Raw genomic sequence first — 23,258 nt, forward strand, 5'->3', positions numbered from 1 at the left:
TTAATATTTTTTTAACAAATAGATTTTAAAAATAAGATTAATATTATTCAACAATTAGTTAACAAAATTATTATATTAAAATATTGGAGAATATTTTAATAGGAAAGTTAAAAAGGATATATCTATGAATACATAATAATAATAATAATAATGAAAAAAAAATCAAGAGAGGGCAGGGATCCAGCGCCTACTTAACTTCCAACCATCATACCTGTTAATATTAATTAAGTGCTTCACAATCTTAATGGCCTTTTTATAACTAAGTTGTTGATATGCTTTCTAGACTGGTTGTAAATGTAGTCATTTTACTCAATAATAATTATGTTTTGCTTGAAAGTTATGTTGAAAAATACGCACATGATGTTGACTGTCAAGAGGCATATTTAAACTTGAGTCAAGGCCACCAAGTTGGGGAATTAGACTACCATGTACATGGTAATTTGTTGTATCATTTGAGAAAACTTTGTGTTCCACAGGGAGATAGAGTAAATGTCACAAGGGAAGCACACACTTCTCTTATTGCTGGACATTTTGGTGTAAGTAAAACAATGGAAAATCTTCAAAGGTATTTTTATTGGCCTCATATGATTGAAAGTGTGTCACGTTTTATAAGAGGTTGTTCATTGCGTGCAGTCAGTAGGCCTACTAATAGGAAAATAGGATTGTACACACCACTTCCAGTGCCTTCAAGACCATGGGAAAGTGTTTCTATGGATTTTGTAGGAGGTCTTCCTTTGTCAAGGAAAGGTCATGATTATTTGTATGTAGTTGTGGATAGGTTCAGCAAGATGTGCATGTTAATGCCTTGTAAAAATCAAATTACAGTTGAATAAACAGCTCAACTTTTCTTTCAAAATGTATGGGTTCATTTTGGATTGCCTACTTCTATTGTAAGTGATTGTGATTCTCGATTTGTTGAGAATTTTTGGTCACCAAGTTGAAGAAAAGTACATATTTCCATCCACAAATAGATGGTCAAACTGAAGTGGTTAACCGGACAGTCATTCACTTGCTAAGAGGATATTGCAGCAAACATCCTAAGTTGTGGGATGAACAGTTGCATTATATTCCACATGCTTACAGCTGACCAAAACACTCTTCTACTCTAACTTGCCTTTTGAGGCATGTCTTGGTTATTTGCCTAAATCACCTTTGGATTTCATCTTTGAGAAAGATGTAGCTGTAGATGGACATAGTGACATAAACAGAGCAAAGAAATTCATTGAGCAAATTCAGTTGATTCACCAAACAGTTCAAGAACAACCAGAAAAGAGTCAAGGAAAGTATAAGATAAGGCATGATAAGCATCATGTGGATCATTAATTTTAAATAGGTGATTAAGTTTGGCTATACATTAGCAAGGAAAGGCTTCAAGTTGAAGGTAAAAAACTGAAACCAATTCGTTATGGTCCATTTAAAATTCTAGAAAAGATTGGTAATAATTCTTTCAAGCTTGATTTACCTTCATATATGCAAATATATTTTGTTGTTAATGTTGAAAATTTGAGATTATATGAACCTCCTTTGATTGAAGATCAAGGAGAGAATGTTCAAATTCCATCGATTGAAGATTTTTCTCCAGAATATCTTTATGTGCTTTAGCAAGACACTATACTTGACAGAAGGACAAGGACAATTAAAAGAGGAAATATTGATTATCTTCGGGTGGGTATCAAAGGTACACATCCATCAAAGGCCAAATGGATTGAAGTGGGGAAGGTGAGGGAACATTGCCCTCATTTGTTTAATAACTGAAAGTAATCCTTTTGGGGTTCAAAAGGCTTCCAGTGGGAAGGAGTGATCAGGTGCTCAAAATTATGCTCAAAAATCAAAGTGTCAGAATCTTGCCAAACTCAGCTTCATATTGAAGAGCTCATCATTCTGAATCCAATGGTGTGAATGACACTCAAATCCGAGTTTGTATGCATAAGTTAGAGCAAGGTAAAGTTCAAATTTGACTTGCCTACATGGCAGGATTAGGATGATGTGGCAAGGTCTTAAGCGAATCAGGGGGCGTCAAGTGGTAGCCCGCCATTGGTCCTTGCAAATCACATATCATAGTGGTAAGTGCTTCGGGTTAAGAATCGGCCCCCAAGCAGAGTCGATTGTGATTTGTAATATCGTATATCACAATCGCAAGAAAGGATCAACGAACAGATATTGGCCCCGACACCGGAAAGGTTGGGAGTTGCGATGCGATGCGATCACATATTGTAATTGCAGAGGCAACAAGAATTGGCCCCGATAAAGGTTGGGTTGCAATGTGATATCAGCCCCAATTGCAATGCGGTAAACCGCAATTGCATATCACAATCGCACAAGACGACAGAGTCCCACAGTTTATCATCGCTGATTGCGATTTTCGATAAGGCCAACAGGAGATGGCCCGCGGTGCGGTGAAATTCTTGCCCGGTTAGCAAATTTTGGGGAAAATTTGTAGTTTTTTGCAGATTTTAGAGCATTTTGTGGAACGAATAGAGGAAGAACTAGGAAAAGTCATAACTCCTTCAATTATAATCCAAATTTGATGAAAAAATAGTCAATTCTAGCAGTTTTGGGTATTCTAAACTCATTGAGACAAGTTTCAGAGCCATCTGAGCATTGTAAACACTGTTTTATGTAATTTTAGAATAATAGAGAGGCCCAAGCCATTGGAAGTTGGACCAAGGAGATGTAGCCCAGTAGGGGTGAACCCCTTTATCATGTGCTTGTTGTGTGTTATATTTTGATGTTCTTTGCTGTTATATTTTTGTTTTTCAGCATATGTTTTTATGTTAAACTGTTTATAACATTTACATAAGAAACTCTCATGGGAATCTATTAATTATGCAAAAATTTTGAATCCTTAAGCACTTGAAAAAGAAAATGATACGCATCTTGGGCTTATTTCTTAATGGGGAATTAACATAGCATTACTAATATGCTCCAATTCAAATCAGTCCCACTGAGATTTTGGAACACTTGACCTATGGATGCTATCATGTTATGGGCATTCCAACGTCTAGGGACCTCTGGACTCTCTCACAAGCCTACAAGCTAGCGTCTAGCGACTATTTTTCTCTGTTTTGTGCCAGAGACCCTAAGATTTAAGCCACATTTTCAGGCCCAGAGCCCAAGTCATTGCCCAAAATTGAATGACACCTTCAGAATAGTAAGATAACATGGAAATAACAATACTAATGCAATTATTTGAATACGACCTTGACTAGACCCCTACTAGCCATGACAAGCATTTCGTCAAACATATCATGAATATGTAATCTACATGTGTAAATGACAAATCTAAGCATAGGGGTCTCTTACTTATTTGAGATTTTCTATGAGGCATTGTTTCCTTGTCACTTTAGTTGCAGTTTCATCCATTAGGCCATAGATACATTGTTCATTCATATACAAGTAAAAACATGATGGGAGCCATACATAGCAATTGTCATAATACATATTCATAACCGTCGTAATAACAACAGAAATACTAAGGATACACAAGCCATATAATCCACATATAAACCAATATAGTAATCATAAGATAATAAAGAGAAATAACCTCATATTAATGATGCAAAAGCCAACCTGGTATAGGACTACCATGTTCCACCCGACTGTAGAATGGCTGAGCCAAATCTCTCTTCATCCATTCACCCTCGTGCCATATTTCAAGCATGAATGTGGGATCTCATAGAACACATAAATCCAAAACCATCTGGGGCTTCCAGAGGCCATCCACTGTAGGAATTACAGGGTAAGTTCCTTAGGTAGAACACCAAAGGACACCGCTCACAAACAGGTCACAGATTGGTACACCAATATTCTTGACGTGGTTAAAACCCTCAAAGAGGGAAACAGTCCACGGCCTGAGCCAAGACGACCACTTCAGGGAATTTATTAATGTAAAAGAAAGAAAATTTACATAAGATTCTCTCATGGGCGGTCACCTTACAAATGACCCTCCATGCTCTTTAAATAGAGATCATGGACCAATCGAGTGTTAAGCTACGGATCAAGTGTTGGTAATACCAAGGAGAGAATGAATCATTGGATCACTTCATGTCTAGAACATATCATGACCGTTAAATTGTAAGTTACAAAAAGTAGATAGTAAATAAACACACTTTACCTACCTATACACTAGACCAAGTTATACTTAACTATTTCCTATGTGTCGGAATATCCTAACATCCCCCCTTAAGAACAATTTAGGATAGGATTGAAGGATGTACAAAGATGACACAATAGGAGAAGGAAGGAGGAATTAGAGCCTATCCCCCCTTAGTGACAACTTCCTGAACTCCAACCATAAATTGAAGTTTAGTAAACTTCGCCTCTGTGAGAGCCTTTGTAAAGATGTCCACAACTTGATCATCGGTTGAACAATATTGCACTTCAGGAACATGGTAATAAATGAGCTTTCTGATGAAGTGCATGTGTAGTTCAATGTGTTTGTTGCGCTGATGTTGGACTGGATCTTTGCATAGTTGAATGGCACTTTGATTATCACTCCAAAGTGTAGTTGGATGCTGCTGCTGAAAACCAAACTCTAACAGGATCTGACAAAGCCAAAGGGCTTCCTTACTAGCTTCTACAGCACCACAATACTCTACTTTTGTTGAATAAATAGAAATGGAACTTTGTTTCTTGCAAGCCCATGTAATAGGTCTAGAACCAAGAGTGAAGACATAACCTGTAGTAGACTGCCAATCATCAGGGTCAGCAACCCAATTAGAATCAATGAAACCAACCAATAGAGGAGATGCTTCTACACTATAATGAATGCCAAACTGAACTGTACCTCGAACATAACGAAGTATTATTTTAGCTCCTTTCCAATGAATTTCATGTGGGTTTTGCATAAACCAAGAAATAAGGCCAACAACAAAGGAAATGTCAAGAGGGGTATGGGTCAGATACAAAAGTTTTCCAACAAGCTGATGGTATAAGGTAACATCAACTTCAGGGGAAGTACAAGTGACTGAAAGTTTGGCTCTAGACTGAAAGGGAGAAGGGGTTGGCTTACAGTCTTCCATGTGAAAGTGGTGTACAAGATCACATGCATACTTGGACTGGGAAAGGGAAATACCTTCTTTGGATTGCAAGACTTGAAGACCAAGAAAATAATACAAGTGTCCTAAGTCTGTCATTTCAAACTGCTTTTTAAGGCTATACTTCACATGGTTTATAAGGTTGGGATCACTACCAGTAAGGATAAGATCATCAACATAAAGAACAAGAATTATAAGAGACTTACCCACTTTCTTGGTGTAGATAGTATAGTCAGAATGACAAGTAGAAAAGCCAGTATTTAAAAGAAAGCTATCCATTTTGGCATACCAAGCCCGAGGGGCTTTCTTGAGACCATAAAGGGATTTATTAAGCCAACATACAAGGCTGGAGTCTATTTGTATAAATCCAAGAGGTTGTTCCATATAGATTTCTTCATGCAAGTACCCATGTAAGAAGGCGGATTTAACATGGACTTCCCATTTGAAAGAGGCAGCAAGGGAAAGAACAAGGTGGATAGAGTTCATTTTGGCAACAGGGGAGAAGGTTTTAGTATAGTCAATGCCTTCAACTTATGAAAAACCCTTAGAAACAAGACGATATTTATGTTTATCAACTTTTCCATCTAGTCCAAACTTGGTTCTGTAAACCCATTTGCATTTAACAAGTTTTCGTCCCTTTGGAAGAGGAACAAGGTCCCATGTATCATTTTCCAATAGTGAATGATATTCTTCATTCATAGCTACGTCCCAATCTAGATGACCTGAATCTTTTGCAAAGGTGTCAGGATCATAATTCGTTGAAGCTTGAGCCAGTAAAGAAGAGGCTCTATCGAACTGAGAACGTGTACGACGATGATCTGTAGGATCACCTGTTGCATCCTGAGTAGCAAAGGCACATTTTGGAAGCTAAGGAGCTGAAGGAGGATCTTAAGAAGGTGGGGGAGGATTGCCATCCTCTCTGTCATCATTTGAAGAAGAAATATTTTCAGAGGTAGAAGGGATAGAGAGAGGTGGCACATCTGTCGAGCTAGGCTCGTAGGCCGATATATTTTCAGCAAACTTTACATCTCTTTTAATGATAAAATTTTGGATTTAGGTTGAAGACGTTTATATCCTTTGACATCTTCAGAATATCCAACAAAAATACATTTTTTCACTCTTAGGTTCTAAGGCTTTATGTTTCTCATCTTGAATATGGGCCCATGCTTCACTTCCAAAAACACGAAAGTGACTTACATTTGGTTTAATTGAGCTCCATGCTTCTTCTAGAGTGATATTCTTTAAAACCTTAGTAGGAGTGTGACTTACTATGTAATTTTCATAGTTTATTGCTACTACCCATAATTTAAGACTAAGTCCTTTAGATCGAAGCATACAATTAGCCATTTCTTTTAAGGTGTGATTCTTCCTTTCAGCTACACAATTTTGTTGTGGAGTATATGGAACAGTATGTTGTAATTGAATTCCATGCTCAGTGAAAAAGTTGATGAATTTGTTGTTAACATATTCTCCACCATTATCAGATCTTAGCTTAAGAATTTGATGTGCAGAGTGTTTCTCAACAAAGGCCTTAAAGGCCAAGAACACGTTAAAGAATTCACTCTTGAGTTTTAAGAAGTATACCCAAGTGCGTCTAGAGAAATCATCAATGCAAGTTAATAAATACTTGTATCCAGAGAATGAAACAACTGGAAGTGTACCACATAAATCACTATGCACAAGTTGTAAAGGGGTTGAGGCGTGTCAAGAGGCACATTTTTCAAAACTATCCTGATGATGTTGTCTGAGTACATATCCGAAACAAGCACCATATCTGCAAGATACCATAGGAAGACATGTCACCATATTTTCTTTACATAGATTTTGAAGGGAGTGATAGTTTAAGTGACCAAATCACTCATGCCAAAGTTTACCAACTTCATCATTATGAGAAACAAATACCGAGGGAAGATTTGATGACCCAAAGTAGTTAAACTTATACAAATTTGTAGAATCATCAACAATGTTAGTAGCTAAAATATGTCTAGGATCTCTTAGGTCCTTAATTACAACATCATGAGGTGAAAATTCAACGATTTTACCTTCACCTGAATGAGTTATCTGATATACAGATAAAAGGCTGTAGGATAAGATAGGAACACATAATTCATCATTAAATTGACCATTGTCTAGATGAATTGTTCCAGTCCCTACAACACTAAGAGATCTATCATCACCTACATATATATATATATATATATATTTGGTGTTACAATCATTTAAAGAATAAAATATGGCTTTGTTTTTGGCCATGTGATAAGAAGCTTTGGAATCAATGAGCCACTCGTGAGAATGAAAAGAAGAAGATACATTTAGTGCATAACCATACCAAGATGCTTGAAAACCACATGCAGAAACTGTTATTCATGAAGTTAAAGTTAAAGTTGAAGAGTGCTCCAAATGGATGTTATTCTTCTACGTTGTTGCTTCCAAGGCTTCCATCTTCTTAAAGCATTTGGATTCTAAGTGGCTATCATGATTACAAAAGTTACAATGTCTATCAATCTTCTTCCCTTTGCTTTTATTTGCCTTATCATTTTGTTGAATTGTTTTTTCATTTTGAGACTGAAATTGCTTAGGACACTTATTTTGTTTAGGACCATTCTTTTTAGAATGGTTCTTCTTAGGATTATTTGAATTTGGTTGCTACAAGGTTGCTAAGGCTTTCTTAGAAGAGTTTTAAGTATTAAAAAGACCAAGATGTAAGAGTTTTTCTTGTTCTTTTATTAAAGAATCATAAAAGACATCAAAAGATGGGGACTTGTAGGCTTGTCGTTGAGAAATAAAAGTTTTTCTATTATAATGGAAGGTGGAAACAAACACAGAGTAAGCTGGTCCTGACTTAGTAAGAATGGAATAGATAAGGCTACCATCTTATATCTTAACCTTAACACCTTCCAAGATAAGTCTAAGGGTCTTGAACTTGAAAAAAAATATTCAATGGAAGAAAAATTATTGGGGTCCAACGTAAGCAACTCATTTTTGAGTTGATGGGCTCCAATTTCATTTTTAATTCCAAAAAATTCATTGAGTTGTTTCATTTCTTCATCAAAGGTATCAAGTTCTACGAAATGGAATCCAAGGTCTGGAGAAATAGACATCCCTATCAACCCACGTGCTTGATCTTGTTTATTTTCTCATTTGGATACCTTACCTTTATCTTTAGGTTTAGATTCCTAGCACGAGGCTATTGTATAAAGACCTTTACTTCTAAGTAAATCCACAATATAAGATAACCATTGGAAGTAGTTGGTGTTGTCAAGAATAATTAGACATGGAATTTCCATTTTAAAATAATTTGAAGCAAAAAATGTTGAAACTAAGTGTTCCAATGGAAAGATCTTGAAAATTTAGGTCGATTAAAAAAAACGGCTCTGAAAACGGCTTTCGAATGAAGAAGTTATGGCTTTTTGAAGAAAAGTTGTTGAAGATACCAATGAACTAGGTGAATGTTGGGAAGTGAATGATAATGTTATATTTAAAAAAAAATCCCTCTGCCCCCTTCCAAACTTAATTTAATTAGCTCACTTAAAAAAAAAAAATATTACCTTATGTAACCCACTTTTATAAATAAGTGAAAGTCACTTTTAAACAGTGTTTTTAAAACCGGAACCGGTGACTGGACCGGTCCACCTAATGAACCGGTTTACCAACCGGAACTAGTCTAACCGGGACTGGTTTGGTCTAAATAAACGGTTTTAAAAAAATACATTAAATAATTAATTTTTAATGAAACAAAACTATTTTTAAGATGTAAAACCATGATTCCAAGCCAATAGAGACAAAATATGCAAAGTTTGCTCATTTATATACCATGTAAAGGTGAATATATCAAAATGGCACTGAGTGCAATACATATCATCGACAAAATAACAAAATACATAAGCAATGAGGCTCTAAATGGCCTATAAAGTCCAGAAACAATGTTGCAAGCTATGAGGCCATTGGCCTACTACAAGTCTACAGTGTAAACATGATCAATCATCAAGCTCATCACCATTACTAACCATAGGATCATCATCAGGAGATACATAGACATCATCTGGTTCAGAGTCTGAGGATGCCTTAGCTCATCTGCAACCTCAGTATCAATGCCACCAATAACAATAGAAGTGGACCTAATGGAAGCACGAGTTTGTAGACCTAGACGACTAATGCCTTCCATTGGTTCTTTGCCTTTCCTTGATGCCACTACTGATCTTCGTTCTGATGCCGCCACATAATCTGCTTCATCCCCTGCTAAAGCCATGTCGATATTAAAATCAGCCTCAAACACAGGGTCTTCAGTCTCCTCTACCCATTCTGGTGTTGGATCAATATCATCCAACACAATGGGATCTAGATCCGGTGTTTTTCTCATCATTTGGTTCCTCCTCAGTCGAAGGTTGTATTGCACAAAAACAAGATCATTTAACCATTTTTGTTCCAAACAGTTTCTCTTCTTCGTGTGTATGCGCTCAAAAACAGACCAATTGCGCTCACAACCTGAAGCACTGTAAGTTTGACTAAGGACTCTAATTTCAAACCTTTGCAATTGAGGACATTGGCCACCAAATGACTCCCACCAATGTGCTACAAAGAAAAAGACATTAATTAGTAACTTAGTTTATTATTTGAATTGTAAAGAACGTAAACAATTTTAACTTGAAAAGAAAAAACAAATTGGAAATTGGAATTGCTTACTTGGTTGGTCCACATCTCTTGCCATATTTCCCAAGTTTTTGCCAAAAGTACTACCTGCCATATTGAAAACAGTAAGCTGTCTATGTATTTCCAATTGGTCTGCATGGCTAGGGACCATGCGCTCCAAGCAATCAATCAATCCAGCTCTGACCTCCCCATCATGCAGATCTCCTAGCCGATTTTTATAATGATACTTTGGGTTCAAAAAATACCCAGTTGCATGTATAAGACGATGGAGTTGATTGTTCCATATGTTATCAATGATCTCCCATATACAGCCACATTTAGCTAACCTGTCCTTGTAAGCTACCCATATCTGCTCCTTTGCTTGATCCATAGCCTCATAAATGTAGCCCATGGCCAATATTTCCCCATCCACCATCCTTAGCACCTTAACAAGGGGCTCACTAATTTTCACAAGCTCTATAGACCTTTTCCAAAAATAAGTGTCTAACACTTTCTTTTTGGTGTCTTTTCCATCTGGTCTACAAGCCCACCGAGATTCAAACCATTCTTCAGAGGAAAACATTTTCTGCAAGTTTTTATGTTTACCATTGAGACATTGCAACGTGAGGAAGTGAGTTGCAAATCTCGTAATTGCAGGCCTAACAAGCTCTTTGCCCCCAGTGTGTTTCCTCATTAGGCTCAATACCCATGGGTGGTTGTAAATGTAATTTGTAATGCACTTGGCATGCTCTACCGTATTTTATACCCACTCCACTTTGCCTATATCCTTAAGCGTGAGGTCTATGCAATGTGCAGCACATGGAGTCCAAAATCTGGTCTTATATTTTTAGTCTCAAGCATCTTTCCAGCAAGAACATAGTTTGAGGCATTATCAGTGATGACTTGCACAACATGTTGCTCCCCAACTTCCTGAATGATGTTATCCAAAAGCTCAAATAGAAGGGCTACATCCTTTACCTTATCAGATGCATCAACTGATTTCAAAAACATGGTTCCTTGAGGGCAAGAAAAAAGGAAATTAATGATAGTGTGGTTCTTTCCATTGGTCCATCCATCTGACATGATGGAACAACTTGTTTTGAGCCATGAATCTTTAAAATCGACCAAATACTCATCAATGGAAGATATCTCTTTTTGCAAAAGAGATCCCCTCAATTCATGTAGACTAGGGCCTTTGAAGTCTTTTCCTACAACTATAACAGAGTCCCACATAGCTTGGTAATAAGGTAAGTGAGTAGCATTAAATGGGATATCTGAATCATACCACCATCTAGCAATGTATTGATGAGAAGTTTCTTTGCATTGTATTTTCCAATGTTGATCCAAAGTGGGTTGAGAACTTGGCTGGGAGGAAGTGGTATTAGAAGAGGCAATGTTGGCAGAAGATGAGAAATAACTTTGGATGTTTGTTCTCTTTGTTCCTTTTGATGGTTGGCCAAAAGAAGGATGAACATAGTGAAAAGGATCATTGGTGTAAGGGATAGAAGAGGAGTCTTGAATCTCATAATCATCATACCCACTTTCTTTCATGGCTTCTAATAATTCCCTCTTCCTTGCATTGTCATCTTGGATGGCGTTCTCCCTAGCCTTATCCTCATAAAACTTTTCAAGCTTGGAAATGTATTCTGCCCTAATAGGAGCTAACAATGCATTTGGTGCATCACATGGATTTACTTGGCCTCTTATCCCAGCCAAGTGTTGTTTCAACCTAAGAATACCCCCACCTCCAATAAATTTATGGCATAATTTGCATATCATTTTTCCATCAATTACATCACAATGAGCCCATGCACTGTCCTTTCCTTTTGGAGCCATGTTTGCTTGAAATAATAACAATTTGCAAAAAAATCTGCCATTTAAAAAAAAATTGCAGCTAAGCAACATGGAAAACCAAAGATAAATGTAGGAAAACAAATGCACATGCAAGCTAAAAAATTTGATAGCATAGAGCTATAGAGTTCATAGCATAGATGATAGAAGTGAGAAGTTTATAAATTTATAACACATAAAAAAATTTAATTCATGGACAACAGTCAAATGAGGAATTTTGAAGTAAAAATCCTTACCTGGAAATGCAAACTAGCTTCCTTAACTTCCTCTTGAAATAGTCTCCTCCACTGATAGCTACACACTATCTCCAAAATAGCTCCAACTCCAACTCCAAGATGACTACTTCAGCAAAAACTCAACACTCTCCAAGCTCACAAACAAACTCACAAACACTCATAAACACTCCAAATCAAATGTGTGAGACAAATGAGAATGAGAGGGGCCTCTTAAAGGCTTAGAGAGGGTGTTTTTGGAGGGAAAGCACCCTTAGTTTCCCCCCAAAACCCCTAATACACACTCAGCAAGTCGCTTTTCTAGCTCACGGTGGGCATGCCTCCTAACCGGCCGGTTTAGGACAGAACCAACCAGTTTGCTATAAACTGGCTGGTTTCTTCCTAAATCGGCTGGTTAGGACCGGTTTTTGTCAAAAAAAAGGAGAAATGGGCCTGCTAACCAGGTTTTTTGGCCGGTTTCGACCGGTGGGCCTGCTAACCGGGCGGTTAGACCAGTAACTGGTTAGCAAGGCCGATTTTGAATACTATGATTTTACAATAGTACTTTATGAACTACCCACTAAATTGTAACTTAAATAAAAGATACGGGGACTTTGGAATTATAAGTGACTCACTTTTTATAATGGGTGAGAACATTTTTACATAAAGTAACTTTAAAACATAAATTACATGTGTTTTTTGAAAAAGTAACTCAACAAAAAGAGAGGCTTGAACCCAAGACCTTTATTCTCATAAAGTAACTTTGGACCAAGTGAGCTAGTTTAAAAGGTTAGTAATTTTTGGAAAGGAAGAAGGGTTTTTTTTTTTTTTTTTTTTTTTTTTTTTTTTTTTTTCACTGTTTTGGAGTGCGTACTTACTTGAAAAACCAATTTTTTCCTACAAAACAAAAAAAACCACACAACCCAAAACGAACATGCAAAATAAATCCAAGCCTTACGGCTTAAAGTTAGATTTGGCCGGAAACTAAATATTTTCCTTAATGTTTCTGATTTTCTGAGATCACACTAAGGCGTAGTCGAAAAGAGCATAAGCATGAAAAAATCCTTTCTTTATTTTTTTGGTTTTCCCAAATCGCACAGAGTCACGAGGCAAAGAGCATACGCAGAAATGAAAGGTATAGATCAGATAATAAAAAAAATTATAGACAACTATAAACTGAAATAAATAGAGAGATAAATACTTGTAACTACAAATAAAGATTGTATACTTCCAGATCTAAAAAATGACATAGCTAGGGCTACCGAAAACCTTTTCGCGTGAAATGAAAGGGGTTCCTCACTGGAATAGATGCTCCTCATACAATAGAGCAGTCTTATCCTCTCGAAAGCAGCCGGAAACAACAAATCTAGGAAACGATAGTCGAATGCAGTTGTACCGGCTTCAGATTTGGATCACCAATAGATGCAGCCCTCAAATAGCTCTGATACCATGTAGGAATTTACAGGGTAAGTTCCTTAGATAGAACACCAAAGGACACCACTCACAAGCATATCACAGATCGGTACACCAATATTCTTGACGTGGTTAAAACCCTCAAAGAGGGAAACAGTCCACGGGTTAAGCCAACGCGGCCACTTCAGGCAATTTATTAATGTAAAAGAAAGAAAATTTACATAAGCTTCTCTCATGAACAGTCACCTTACAAATGACCCTCCATGCTCTTTAAATAGAGATCATGGACCATCGGGTGTTTGTTGAATTTTCTAAGTCTATTCGTTAGAAAAATAATATGTATTCTGTTGGTTTATTTCTCCTTCTTGTCTAAATCCGAACAAGTTATTTAACACAGTTAAATATCGAAATAAACACAATACAGCCACAACATCTACTAATCATCAACTTAAAGAAAACAAACACACAAGTGACACCGTTATTTTTGGACCAATGTCCCTGGAAAAACCTAATGCAGGAAAACTGGTGCAGCTATTCAGAGGGTTATATTATTAAGAAGTCTATCTAAGTACAGCTGGGTTACTAATCCGGCTTGCTCGACAGAGAAAAATACACGGCAGCAACACCTCTATATCCGGAAACAGGTATTCAGAAAACCTGTCCCACGAAACCCTCTCCGACACAAATGAAGCTCAGTGCTGGCCCTTCTGGCCTCTACGTTAGCCTCCTGCTGACCTGTGTTAGCCCCAGGACTCTCTACATCATCCCTCTGAGGCATTGTGCAGCTTTTGGGATCCTTGGCGTCACTCCCTCTACCCTCTGCATGGATGACACAATCTCTCTGGGCTCTGCATTGCCTCTACTGGGCTCTGTGTAGCCTGGATTGACCTTTGATCTGGCTCTCTCTGCTTATGTGCTGGTCTCCCAATATTGTCCCTACCTCTCTGCCTCGTACTCACTACCCCTTGTTGTTGATCATTGATTCAACTTTGCTTAGTAACCCCACTCTAACAAAATGAATGACTGATCACTATGGTGTGTTCTCCAGCTAACCCTTAAGCCTCTTCTTATACTTTTCTCGTTGGTCCATCAACGACCGAGATTAAATCTCTAATCAACGACCAAGATTAAATCTCTAATCAACGACCAAGATTAGATTTGGCTTGATCCATGACTTTTGGAACCTTCTAACCCAGTTTTATATTAATACCCATTAATATTTTTATTTTCCCAAGTTTAGACTTAGGAACCCATTAAAAATATTAATTATTTTAATATCTCCCAAACCGGGTACAAACTATCCAAACCATTTCTGGGTCCTTGATATCTCATGTGTTTTAGCCTCTCCACCAATTTTCATAGCTAGAGCACATCCGATGCTACCTCAAATTAACAGTGTTAATCCATGGATCAAGTATCGGTAATACCGAGGAGAGAATGAACCGTTGGATCACTTCATGTCTAGAACATATCGTGACCATCGGATTGTAAGTTACAAAAAGTACATAGTAAAGAAACACACTTTACCTAACTATACACTATACCAAGTTATACTTAACTATTTCCTATGTGTCAGAATATCCTAACATCCACCTCAACCCATCAAACAGTGATTCCATCTCAGAGTCGTACATCAAAAAACCATCATGAGATTATTCTCTATCCCAACCATCTAAGGCTCTAGAGTGTTTGTTCCAAACAAGGTTTCCAGGACTAGTAACTCAACCCATAACTGTCACCGGGCTTCTAGAGTGTTTGTCCAACCAGGGTTTCCAAGACTAGTAACTCAACCCACCAAGGGCTTCTAGAGAGTTTGTCCAACCAGGCTTCTGGGACTAGTAACTCAACCCAAGCTATTACAGGGCTTCCAGAGCATTTTTCCAACCACGAGTTCCAAGAATTAATAACTCTGTTTTCACTCAGAATTTTCTCAAGGTTAAAGAAAGAAATTTCTGAGGTAACCACAAACCAATCTTTTAAATACAGAATCTAGCCAATCTGTACTTAGAGAGGGCTCTCTCTTTATGATTTAGGATTTTTTTATGGGATATTGGACTAGTTATGAAAGCTTGGGGGGTTTTGATTTTGTTTGGTGGTGGAATTTGAGAGCAGATGGATAGAACAAGGTATTTCAGGCCATTGGGCTATGGAGTCAACTAAAGGATGGCTTAACTGGATCAGGTTGATTCAATAGAGGAGGGCTTCACAGGGCAAGATAACTAAACAAGAGACAAATGATAACTTGAAAGGGTGAAATGATCTTGAAAGGGAGGAAGGGAAATTAAGAATCCTTCAACAAAGTTCAAGATGAGGGAAAGTGGGTGATCATTAACAAAAAGCAATTAAGAATTCTTTGTTAAATGGCCACAATGATAAACTAAAAAGCAGGGAGTAATTAAGAATTTCCTACCCATGATAGCTTAGAAGAAAACATTAAGAATATAAACGATTTTAAAGACAGAATGCAGTAAAGCTCTTTCTGAAATATAATTTTTCGTTTATCATTTAGATATGAGACACATATGAATATTTAAACTAGAAAACAGTAAAAACATAAGATATAGAATACTTATTTGTTTCTTGTTTGACACAGGTATCCTGTAAAAGTCCTTTGCTTTATTACTTTGTCCAGCCAGCCATACAAAATTTGTTCAACAACATTTCTATTCAAAAATAAGGTGTCTACAGAAATGTCTCAGAATCCACACCAAAATAATTTAAATGAAGAAGTATTTATGCTAATTATAAACTAAAATATCTTGAAGAAATATCAAGATTAGTTTCACAAATATCTCCAATTGTTTACATTAATAGAACTTAAATAAAGGACATTCAAAACTAATGAATCTATTTGGCACTAATTTTATGGATTTATGGTGACAAAGAAGAGAAAGTCAAATTTGATAGCAACTCTTAGTTGATGATGAGGCATCCCAGTCACTAACTGCATCCTTCCTTTGTGCATTTTGCTCCATAAATTCTGCAAACTTAGGGTCAAATGATACGCTTGTATATCTCAATCCGAGATAGATATGTAAAAAGTGAAAGCGGTTATTGTAGATAAGGATGTTTTTGAGATAAACCTCTCTCAGTTTCCCAAAATTCAGCTCCAACTGTGAACAATATTCTCTGCAAAAAGATGTTGAAAACAGGACTTTGCACAAACTGAAAAATAGGCTGTGAAGACATAAACTGATCTCTCTTTTGGTAATACTTGTGTAAATAGTCAGAGAGGTTTTTGTAGATTATCCTTTTAGGAACAAAAACCTCCTCTAGTTTCTCGAAATACTTCTTGGATTGGCCACAATAGTTTCTGCAAAACTATGACTTAAACAGGAAATTTCTGAAGAATGTACCATTTCTGCTCTGATTTCATCTTTTAACCTTAAATTCCTTTCAACTGTTTTTCACTTTTACTTTGGATAAAATTCATTGTAGCTAGTGAAAGTGTTTTCATCTTTGTTTAAACCTTAATTTCTTCATGTTTACTTTTACTTTTTACTGTTTACTTTTTACTTTTTACTTTTACCGCTCTGTTTTTCATCTGTCTTCACTTTGACATGAATTTATATGTTATGTTTTGTAATTGTCTTCCCTGTTGTTTATCTTCATGCTAGATGATTTACTTGAATTGGTCTTCAATCTGATACTCTTTAACCCTGATACACTTTGACTGTTCTTTACTGTGTCCTTTTACCTTCCATCTCTATTTGAATAGATTTGATAACAATCTCGGAGTAAACAGGTCTTATGACTAGTATTAAGACTGTTTATCCAAGGCTATGGTCTTTTGATTACCTGTTATGGAGCGACTGGTAATGGTGTACTAGTTGACTTGGAAGCACACCGTGGACTGGAGTGGCGTCGGGCAGCAACTTTCAGGGTGGTTGATGGTTTTGGGTACGAGTTGGTCATTTTCTACGTACTGGTTGCATGCATGAATTTTTCAGAATAAGGACGAAAAATGGATTAACTTTGATTTTATGCAAATTCAAAGTTTTTGGCAGGTTTCGTGACACGGATGGGTTACGTCAGTGGGGGTGACTTGACATTTTGTCGTTAGCGGGAGGCAGTAAGCGGGTTTCATCGCACCGCTTATGGAGGGTAAGTGGTATTTGGGGGGAGCCGCACGATTCCATACGTTGCTCGACACGTAGCATCGGCACTATTCACAAAACCACTCACATCGCGCACTAAAGGTCGACCAAAAGGCCCGCACGATATGAGCGAGGGCCGTCGGATCTAAAGGGTCCGATCGGACGGTAGTCAGGGCAATGACATGACTGATGTATAACAGGGGCAGGCCTGATATTAATTAAAAGACTTAATCATATTAGGGGCAATTTGATTGGTCGCTGAGTTATTAATTAGTCCTGATGACTTAATTAATTCTCATTAGCATGGCGGGGAGGTCGGGTTCTTAATTAACTACAGATTAGCTAATTAATCCCGTTTATTATTTGATTTACGATTATATTTAACCATCGGGGCAAGATATGTAAAAATTTGGGGTTTTGTATAATATAATAATATGGTTGTGGGTAATGTTGTTTTATTCAGGAATTACATAATAATAACATTAGTGGTTAATATGACTATGGAATACGAAGTGCGCTAAGTAAATGTTTCCAAAAGCATTTCATCATATAACATTACTTAGGCTAATAATATATGAGGGTTTCATGTAGATAGAATGTTTTTAATTTTCCTAAGTAAAATAGGATTTTACTTAGGAAAAGCTTTATAAAGGGAATGAATGACTTTATGAAGGGGTGAATATTAATGAAGGGGTTTTAAGTACTTTAGGTATTTCAAATTATTGGGCCGAGGGTCTGGTCCCTCCAATAGTCAGAGAAATGCTCTGAGCCCCTTTAACTTTGGCAATTACCTTTAGCACTTAGGGAATTAGTGAAAATTTTAGGGGAAATGAGTAGGGAGGTTAATTATTTTTTACTTTGAGTGTTGATGTGCCTTCCATGTGATACATGCCTTGTCCAAGTGATGAAAGAAAAAGATTTAAGCATTAAACTCAACCATTCATCACACATTTATTCTGCAACCATCATCTACTTACCCTACCTACTTAACCTAGCATTTTTACTTCTTTATTAGGGTGCACTTAGACTGGCAAACCCTTTTCAACTTTTCTTTTCTTTTACATAGTGATATCTATCTAAATCTAACCTTATTACATCCAAGGGCTCAGATTAAACTGTTGAGCTCCTTTTTCACTCTACCTATCTACTGATCTACCAAGATTAAACTGTTTGGTCAGATCTTTATTCTCCATTTCTAAAACATGAAATTGAAAACATGGAATAACCAAGATTAAATTGTTTGGTTACCATGGATTGTGGCATAGGTTACAAGTTGCACACAATCTTTATTATACATAAAAGTAAATAGTAGTGGCATTTAGACTTGCACACCTTCATGGTCTTTTCTTTTTGTTGGGGTTCTTTTTCTTTCCTTTTTTGACCTTTTCTTTATTCTTTTTACCCTTTTATTCTTTTTCTAGGGCATACCCTCTTTACGTTTTTTAATTTTTTGATTTTTTACAAATATGGAAAACATTTGCAACAAGCAAAGGTATGTACATATTTCAGAGCTAAACCTAGTCAATCATGATATATGACACCTATTGGTATAGGAATCTAATAGTGGCTCCACTTGGGGATGGCATTTCCTTGTGAAAGGTCAAGAACACCGTCGACTAGTAGCCTGATACATTGGGCCTATCCTAAACATGTGTATGCTCTGTTGTATAATATTTTGACTGAAAATTTTGAATTGAAATTGTAGCCTTTTCTGCAAACTGGAATCTGATCTAACATATACTTGCTAATTGAAATTGGATTTATTCAAACCGGAATCCTACCTACTTACTCTAATCAGCTATCTAGTTGTTGGTTTGGTAAAATGAAACAACCAATGCAACCACTCAAGCATCATATACATTGGTGACTTTTGTTGCTTGTGCTTGTTGGTGGTTAAAATTGAAATCTTGAAATCAAATATAGCTTTGTTAACCTTTGAGAAGATGAGGAAATTCTCGATCTCCTTTGTTGAATCTAGAAACTGTACCAAAGGATCTTGTAAAATATATACACTTTTCTTGAACTAATTCAAACAACTGCACATCTGTTGTGTATGGCCTGCATGCCATGAAACTGAAATATCACTTTTATCTTTATCACCCTGCGTGTTTTCAACTGATCTTTGTGATGATATTTCTACTTATTGTAATGTCTGCCCGATAAAACCATTATCATCTTGATTTTGACTCTCATATTTTGTTAATGGAGAGAAATTCTGATTGCATTCATCATCCAACCTATCAGCTATTGGATCATAAAGAACTTGGAAGGATTGCTGCAACTTATTACATATAGGTTCAAATGGAACTTCATAGATTTCTACAAGCTGCTCCTCCTTTTCTTTAAAAATTTTATACCACATTTCCTTTAAAAATTGAAATGATTCAAAACAAAGAGGCAAGGAATCATCTTGGATCATTTGATCATATGTTCCAGCTTCCAAGTCTTCTTCTGCAACCTGACATTCAATGGCATTTTGGGGCTGCAAATCTAGATATGAGAAGTCTTGAACAAGGATTTTATTGCCCTCTAGATAGTTAATATCAAAACTTGTTGACATTTTATTTCTAATTGCATGATAGTTATCTCTGATAAACTGAAACGAAGAAAAACAAAATGGTAAAGTTCCTTCACTGATTTCAAAATTTTATGCACTTTCCTTCACATTCTCATAGCTAAAATGAACAAGCTGATCACTATTTTCAAGTTGCTGAACCTGAACTTCCTTATTCCTCAAATTAGCTTCTAATTCCTCTGCAAGGTTAATTTGGATTTGAGAGACATAATCATTATTATATTGATCAAGCTTAGGCACATCATCATAAGAAGTAATGTCACCAAATGTACATATTAGATCAACAGATTGCCTCTCCACATATGGTTTTATAACTCTATCTTCAGATTTATGGTAGTTGGAATTAACAGGAATTTGTTCATGGTTGTCAACTTCTTCATTTTGTGAAGCAAATGTGTCATGGTGATTTTGAACAAAAAATTCAACTTTCATGGTGATCTGCGTCATTTCCTCTGTTTTCTTTATCAAAATGTCGAGTTTTTCCTCTTTCTCTACTTTCAAGTTTTCTCTTCTAATTTGCAGATTAACTTCTACATCTACTGCCCTGTTTTGCATCTGTTCCATTGTTGAGGGGTTTCTTTCTCTTAGATGAAATTCTATCTTTGAATCAAATGCTCTTAGGTAATGCAAAAGAACTGAACCAGGGGGAGGTCTTACGTTTAATGGTATTGAATAATAGATTTGATTAAATTTGTCTAAAAATTGTTGTATTGTTTCATTTGGATGTCTTTTTAATTGATTATATTCTTCTATGATTACAAGAAGATTGACTTTGATTATCCATTTGTCAAGGAAGAGTTTGAGAAACTGCTGGATATTTGAGATGCTTGCTTCAGGCAAGGTTTTGAACCAACTCTTGACTTTGTCTTGCAAAGAAAGAGCAAAAAGCCTAATACTGACATCCTCTTCATCTACTTCAAATAAGTTAAGATAATCCTCAAAATCTTGAATATGTTTTTGGGCAGTGATACCATTCTCTCCATCAAACCTAGGGAGGTGGTTGTACGAGATAAAATGAGTGGTTGATATCTATCAGGAACTTTATAAGGTACTGGAATATGTACATGGATTGTATGATTAATCTTAATTTTTTGATTCTCCTCAATTGGAAAATGATCTTCATAAAAGTCAGAAGACTTCTGTTCAAATGTGTAAGGAGACTTTATATCTACATTTTTCAAAGGGAAATAATAAAAAATTAATCTAAAATCTTCTCTAAAATACAATATACATTGAAAAACTTTATCAATGGGAAAGAACATAATGTCTTGGATAACAATCCAAGTTAAAAGCCTGATATTTTCACATAGTTCTTTCAGGTTCATTTCTCCAGTGGAGTCTTGATTGTGAAATTGATTTGGAGTCACCAGGTGGATGATTTTAACCTTTATGTGTCTGATCACTGTCCACCATCATAGAATAGATCTAAACCTGTAAAACAATTTTGAAGAAAATGTTAGTTCTCCCCAGCGGAGTCGCCACTATGTTATCACTCAGAATTTTCTCAAGGTTAAAGAAAGAAATTTCCGAGGTAACCACAAACCAATCTTTTAAGTACAGAATCTAGCCAATCTGTACTCAGAGAGGGCTCTCTCTTTATGATTTAGCTTTGTTTTATGGGATATTAGGCTAGTTATGAAAGCTTGGGTGGTTTTGATTTTGTTTGGTGGTGGAATTCGAGAGCAGATGGATAGAACAAGGTATTTCAGGCCATTGAGCTATGGAGTCAACTGAAGGATGGCTTAACTAGATTAGGTTGATTCAACAGAGGAGGGCTTCACAGGGCAAGATAGCTAAACAAGGGACAAATGATAACTTGAAAGGGTGAAATGATCTTGAAAGGGAGGAAGGGCAATTAAGAATCCTTCAACAAAGTTCAAGATGAGGGAAAGTGGGTGATCATTAACAAAAAGTAAGAAATAATTCTTTGTTAAATGGCCACAATGATAAACTAAAAAGCAGGGAGCAATTAATAATTCCCTACCTATGATAGCTTAGAAGAAAACATTAAGAATATAAACGATTTTAAAGATAGAATGCAATAAAGCTCTTTCTGAAATATACTTTTTTGTTTATCATTCATATATGAGACACATATGAATATTTAAACCAGAAAACAGTAAAAACATAAGATATAGAATACTTATTTGTTTCTCGTTTGACACAGGTATCTTGTGAAAGTCCTTTACTTTATTACTTTGTCCAGCCATCCATACAAAAGTTGTTCAACATCACTTCTATTCCAAAATAAGGTGTCTACAGAAATGTCTCAGAATCCACACCAAAATAATTTAAATGAAGAAGTATTTATACTAATTGTAAACTGAAATATCTTGAAGAAATATCAAGATTAGTTTCACAAATTTTTCCAACTGTTTACATTAATAGAACTTAAATAAAGGACATTAAAAACTAATTAATCTATCTGGCACTAATTTTATGGATTTATGGTGACAAAGAAGAGAAATTCGAATTTGATAGCAACTCTTAGTTGATGATGAAGCATCCCAGTCACTAACTGAGAAATTCTGCAAACTTAGGGTCCAATGATACGCTTTTATATCTCAATACGAGATAGATATGTAAAAAGTGAAAGAGGTTATTGTAGATAAGGATGTTTTGGAGATAAACCTCTTTCCGTTTCCAAACATTCAGCTCCAACTGTTCACAATATTCTCTGCAAAAAATGTCAAAAACAGGACTTTGCACAAATTGAAAAATAGGCTGTGAAGACATAAAATTATCTCCCTTTTGGTAATACCTGTATAAAAAGTGAGAGAGATTTCTGTAGATTGGCCTTTTAGGAATAAAATCTTCCTCCAGTTTCTCAAAATACTTCTTGGACTGGCCAAAATAGTTTCTACAAAACTATGACTTAAACAAGAAATTTTTGAAGAATGTACCATTTCTGCTCTGATTTCATCTTTTAACCTTAAATTCCTTTCAACTGTTTTTCACTTTTACTTTGGATAAAATTCATTGTAGCTGGTGAAAGTGTTTTCATCTTTGTTTAAATCTTAATGTCTTCATGTTTACTTTTACTTTTTACTATTTACTTTTTACTTTTTACTTTTACCACTCTGTTTTTCATCTGTCTTCACTTTGACATGAATTTATATGCTCTATTTTGTAATTGTCTTCCCTACTGTTTATCTTCATGCTAGATGATTTACTTGAATTGGTCTTCAATCTGATACTCTTTAACCCTGATACACTTTGGTTGTTCTTTATTGTGTCCTTTTACCTTCCATCTCTATTTGAATAGATTTGATAACAATCTCGGAGTAAACAGGTCTTATGACTAGTATTAAGACTATTTATCCAAGGCTGCGGTCTTTTGATTACCTATTATGGAGCGACTAGTAATGGTGTACTGGTTGACTTGGAAGCACACCGTGGATTGTAGCGGCGTCGGGCAACAACTTTCAGGGTGGTTGATGGTTTT

The sequence above is a fragment of the Pinus tabuliformis genome, chromosome 3_1 (assembly GCF_031772625.1).
Source record: "Pinus tabuliformis cultivar Carrire ecotype Pingquan chromosome 3_1, CPIR1, whole genome shotgun sequence".
Classification (NCBI taxonomy): domain Eukaryota; kingdom Viridiplantae; phylum Streptophyta; class Pinopsida; order Pinales; family Pinaceae; genus Pinus; species Pinus tabuliformis.